Raw genomic sequence first — 5,000 nt, 5'->3', positions numbered from 1 at the left:
TGGTGGAGCTAGAGCGGTGTTTGTCAAACCATGAGACATACCTATAATCGGTCTTCTCACAAAAACATCGGTAGCTTCTGAACCGTTTGACCTACAAAATCCTATGACCCCTCCCTGGAAAGAGGAGACCCTCGCGAACACGGTGGTGTTCTCAATTTTTCTCTACGTCCCCCACAAGTGTCTAGGGACTCGTCTGAATTCGGAACCCTCTATGTGCCAACTTCTGTTTGTAGAATCAAAATCTTTGGGCTTTTTGCAGGTTTTCTAAATGAAGTGCGACATTGAGCCAACTAGTGAATATCACAATAGATTAGCAGTCCATCGCCTAAACCATTCAGCCACCTCGTCCTGCGACCAGTGGCCCGAGATCTGCCTGTCTGAGCTTGTTAAAATATCTGCAAAAGGCCTCATCCGGGATTTGAACCCGGGACCTCTCGCACCCTAAGCGAGAATCATACCCCTAGACCAACGAGCCTTACACAAGAATAAAATTGTTTTGCTTTCTGCGGCAATGACAATGAGGATATCGATTGTTGTTGTCCATGGTGCTTGGAAAGATTGAACCTCATGTGAGTGTTTGTGCTATACTTGTGAGCATAGCAGTCTTCCAAACTGTTGACCAGGCTTCAGTTCAAATCTTTTGTAGTTCATCTGCTGTGTCTTTCACATTCTGTCTTCTTCAGCCGCGACAGCAAACTGATGATGAGTTTTGACAAATGAATATTAAGCAAAATTAGATCAATTAATATTTTAAAAGAGAAAAACGAAAAAATAAAACTTCAAAAAGAATGGAGCTCATTTATTTTGAGTCGATTGATGCATCAGTAAGTGAATCAAAGTAAACGAATGTAAAAAATACCCATTCAAATCGATCAGTTTTCAACTAGAGAGATTGAGACGAGTCGTATCTGTCTCAAGCCTCCATAACTGTTTATGTTACACCTCCACATCTGCAATGAAAGGTGGTGGAGCTAGAGCGGTGTTTGTCAAACCATGAGACATACCTATAATCGGTCTTCTCACAAAAACATCGGTAGCTTCTGAACCGTTTGACCTACAAAATCCTATGACCCCTCCCTGGAAAGAGGAGACCCTCGCGAACACGGTGGTGTTCTCAATTTTTCTCTACGTCCCCCACAAGTGTCTAGGGACTCGTCTGAAGTCGGAACCCTCTATGTGCCAACTTCTGTTTGTAGAATCCAAAATCTTTGGGCTTTTTGCAGGTTTTCTAAATGAAGTGCGACATTGAGCCAACTAGTGAATATCACAATAGATTAGCAGTCCATCGCCTAAACCATTCAGCCACCTCGTCCTGCGACCAGTGGCCCGAGATCTGCCTGTCTGAGCTTGTTAAAATATCTGCAAAAGGGCTCATCCGGGATTTGAACCCGGGACCTCTCGCACCCTAAGCGAGAATCATACCCCTAGACCAACGAGCCTTACACAAGAATAAAATTGTTTTGCTTTCTGCAGCAATGACAATGAGGATATCGATTGTTGTTGTCCATGGTGCTTGGAAAGATTGAACCTCATGTGAGTGTTTGTGCTATACTTGTGAACATAGCAGTCTTCCAAACTGTTGACCAGGCTTCAGTTCAAATATTTTGTAGTTCATCTGCTGTGTCTTTCACATTCTGTCTTCTTCAGCCGCGACAGCAAACTGATGATGAGTTTTGACAAATGAATATTAAGCAAAATTAGATCAATTAATATTTTAAAAGAGAAAAACGAAAAAATAAAACTTCAAAAAGAATGGAGCTCATTTATTTTGAGTCGATTGATGCATCAGTAAGTGAATCAAAGTAAACGAATGTAAAAAATACCCATTCAAATCGATCAGTTTTCAACTAGAGAGATTGAGACGAGTCGTATCTATCTCAAGCCTCCATAACTGTTTATGTTACACCTCCACATCTGCAATGAAAGGTGGTGGAGCTAGAGCGGTGTTTGTCAAACCATGAGACATACCTATAATCGGTCTTCTCACAAAAACATCGGTAGCTTCTGAACCGTTTGACCTACAAAATCCTATGACCCCTCCCTGGAAAGAGGAGACCCTCGCGAACACGGTGGTGTTCTCAATTTTTCTCTACGTCCCCCACAAGTGTCTAGGGACTCGTCTGAATTCGGAACCCTCTATGTGCCAACTTCTGTTTGTAGAATCCAAAATCTTTGGGCTTTTTGCAGGTTTTCTAAATGAAGTGCGACATTGAGCCAACTAGTGAATATCACAATAGATTAGCAGTCCATCGCCTAAACCATTCAGCCACCTCGTCCTGCGACCAGTGGCCCGAGATCTGCCTGTCTGAGCTTGTTAAAATATCTGCAAAAGGGCTCATCCGGGATTTGAACCCGGGACCTCTCGCACCCTAAGCGAGAATCATACCCCTAGACCAACGAGCCTTACACAAGAATAAAATTGTTTTGCTTTCTGCAGCAATGACAATGAGGATATCGATTGTTGTTGTCCATGGTGCTTGGAAAGATTGAACCTCATGTGAGTGTTTGTGCTATACTTGTGAACATAGCAGTCTTCCAAACTGTTGACCAGGCTTCAGTTCAAATATTTTGTAGTTCATCTGCTGTGTCTTTCACATTCTGTCTTCTTCAGCCGCGACAGCAAACTGATGATGAGTTTTGACAAATGAATATTAAGCAAAATTAGATCAATTAATATTTTAAAAGAGAAAAACGAAAAAATAAAACTTCAAAAAGAATGGAGCTCATTTATTTTGAGTCGATTGATGCATCAGTAAGTGAATCAAAGTAAACGAATGTAAAAAATACCCATTCAAATCGATCAGTTTTCAACTAGAGAGATTGAGACGAGTCGTATCTGTCTCAAGCCTCCATAACTGTTTATGTTACACCTCCACATCTGCAATGAAAGGTGGTTGAGCTAGAGCGGTGTTTGTCAAACCATGAGACATACCTATAATCGGTCTTCTCACAAAAACATCGGTAGCTTCTGAACCGTTTGACCTACAAAATCCTATGACCCCTCCCTGGAAAGAGGAGACCCTCGCGAACACGGTGGTGTTCTCAATTTTTCTCTACGTCCCCCACAAGTGTCTAGGGACTCGTCTGAATTCGGAACCCTCTATGTGCCAACTTCTGTTTGTAGAATCAAAAATCTTTGGGCTTTTTGCAGGTTTTCTAAATGAAGTGCGACATTGAGCCAACTAGTGAATATCACAATAGATTAGCAGTCCATCGCCTAAACCATTCAGCCACCTCGTCCTGCGACCAGTGGCCCGAGATCTGCCTGTCTGAGCTTGTTAAAATATCTGCAAAAGGGCTCATCCGGGATTTGAACCCGGGACCTCTCGCACCCTAAGCGAGAATCATACCCCTAGACCAACGAGCCTTACACAAGAATAAAATTGTTTTGCTTTCTGCGGCAATGACAATGAGGATATCGATTGTTGTTGTCCATGGTGCTTGGAAAGATTGAACCTCATGTGAGTGTTTGTGCTATACTTGTGAGCATAGCAGTCTTACCAAACTGTTGACCAGGCTTCAGTTCAAATCTTTTGTAGTTCATCTGCTGTGTCTTTCACATTCTGTCTTCTTCAGCCGTGACAGCAAACTGATGATGAGTTTTGACAAATGAATATTAAGCAAAATTAGATCAATTCATATTTTAAAAGAGAAAAACGAAAAAATAAAACTTCAAAAAGAATGGAGCTCATTTATTTTGAGTCGATTGATGCATCAGTAAGTGAATCAAAGTAAACGAATGTAAAAAATACCCATTCAAATCGATCAGTTTTCAACTAGAGAGATTGAGACGAGTCGTATCTGTCTCAAGCCTCCATAACTGTTTATGTTACACCTCCACATCTGCAATGAAAGGTGGTGGAGCTAGAGCGGTGTTTGTCAAACCATGAGACATACCTATAATCGGTCTTCTCACAAAAACATCGGTAGCTTCTGAACCGTTTGACCTACAAAATCCTATGACCCCTCCCTGGAAAGAGGAGACCCTCGCGAACACGGTGGTGTTCTCAATTTTTCTCTACGTCCCCCACAAGTGTCTAGGGACTCGTCTGAATTCGGAACCCTCTATGTGCCAACTTCTGTTTGTAGAATCAAAAATCTTTGGGCTTTTTGCAGGTTTTCTAAATGAAGTGCGACATTGAGCCAACTAGTGAATATCACAATAGATTAGCAGTCCATCGCCTAAACCATTCAGCCACCTCGTCCTGCGACCAGTGGCCCGAGATCTGCCTGTCTGAGCTTGTTAAAATATCTGCAAAAGGGCTCATCCGGGATTTGAACCCAGGACCTCTCGCACCCTAAGCGAGAATCATACCCCTAGACCAACGAGCCTTACACAAGAATAAAATTGTTTTGCTTTCTGCGGCAATGACAATGAGGATATCGATTGTTGTTGTCCATGGTGCTTGGAAAGATTGAACCTCATGTGAGTGTTTGTGCTATACTTGTGAGCATAGCAGTCTTCCAAACTGTTGACCAGGCTTCAGTTCAAATCTTTTGTAGTTCATCTGCTGTGTCTTTCACATTCTGTCTTCTTCAGCCGCTGACAGCAAACTGATGATGAGTTTTGACAAATGAATATTAAGCAAAATTAGATCAATTCATATTTTAAAAGAGAAAAACGAAAAAATAAAACTTCAAAAAGAATGGAGCTCATTTATTTTGAGTCGATTGATGCATCAGTAAGTGAATCAAAGTAAACGAATGTAAAAAATACCCATTCAAATCGATCAGTTTTCAACTAGAGAGATTGAGACGAGTCGTATCTGTCTCAAGCCTCCATAACTGTTTATGTTACACCTCCACATCTGCAATGAAAGGTGGTTGAGCTAGAGCGGTGTTTGTCAAACCATGAGACATACCTATAATCGGTCTTCTCACAAAAACATCGGTAGCTTCTGAACCGTTTGAGCTACAAAATCCTATGACCCCTCCCTGGAAAGAGGAGACCCTCGCGAACACGGTGGTGTTCTCAATTTTTCTCTACGTCCCCCACAAGT

The 5,000-nt window shown here is 41.9% G+C and overlaps 5 non-coding genes across 5 annotated transcripts; all 5 read right to left on the bottom strand.

Moving 5' to 3' along the window:
• Positions 1–403: 403 nt before the first annotated feature.
• Positions 404–475, bottom strand: trnap-agg (transfer RNA proline (anticodon AGG)). The gene has a single exon. It is a non-coding gene; the product is annotated as a tRNA-Pro (tRNA).
• An 892-nt stretch (positions 476–1,367) lies between these two features.
• Positions 1,368–1,439, bottom strand: trnap-agg (transfer RNA proline (anticodon AGG)). Its single transcript has one exon. It is a non-coding gene; the product is annotated as a tRNA-Pro (tRNA).
• Positions 1,440–2,331: 892 nt separating this feature from the next.
• Positions 2,332–2,403, bottom strand: trnap-agg (transfer RNA proline (anticodon AGG)). The gene has a single exon. It is a non-coding gene; the product is annotated as a tRNA-Pro (tRNA).
• An 892-nt stretch (positions 2,404–3,295) lies between these two features.
• On the bottom strand, positions 3,296–3,367 carry trnap-agg (transfer RNA proline (anticodon AGG)). The gene has a single exon. It is a non-coding gene; the product is annotated as a tRNA-Pro (tRNA).
• An 893-nt stretch (positions 3,368–4,260) lies between these two features.
• On the bottom strand, positions 4,261–4,332 carry trnap-agg (transfer RNA proline (anticodon AGG)). Its single transcript has one exon. It is a non-coding gene; the product is annotated as a tRNA-Pro (tRNA).
• Positions 4,333–5,000: the final 668 nt, after the last annotated feature.

The sequence above is a fragment of the Salmo trutta genome, unplaced genomic scaffold (assembly GCF_901001165.1).
Source record: "Salmo trutta unplaced genomic scaffold, fSalTru1.1, whole genome shotgun sequence".
NCBI classification, from domain to species: Eukaryota; Metazoa; Chordata; class Actinopteri; order Salmoniformes; family Salmonidae; genus Salmo; species Salmo trutta.
Note: the sequence above shows the minus strand (reverse complement) of the source record. Positions and strands in the feature narration are given on the sequence as shown.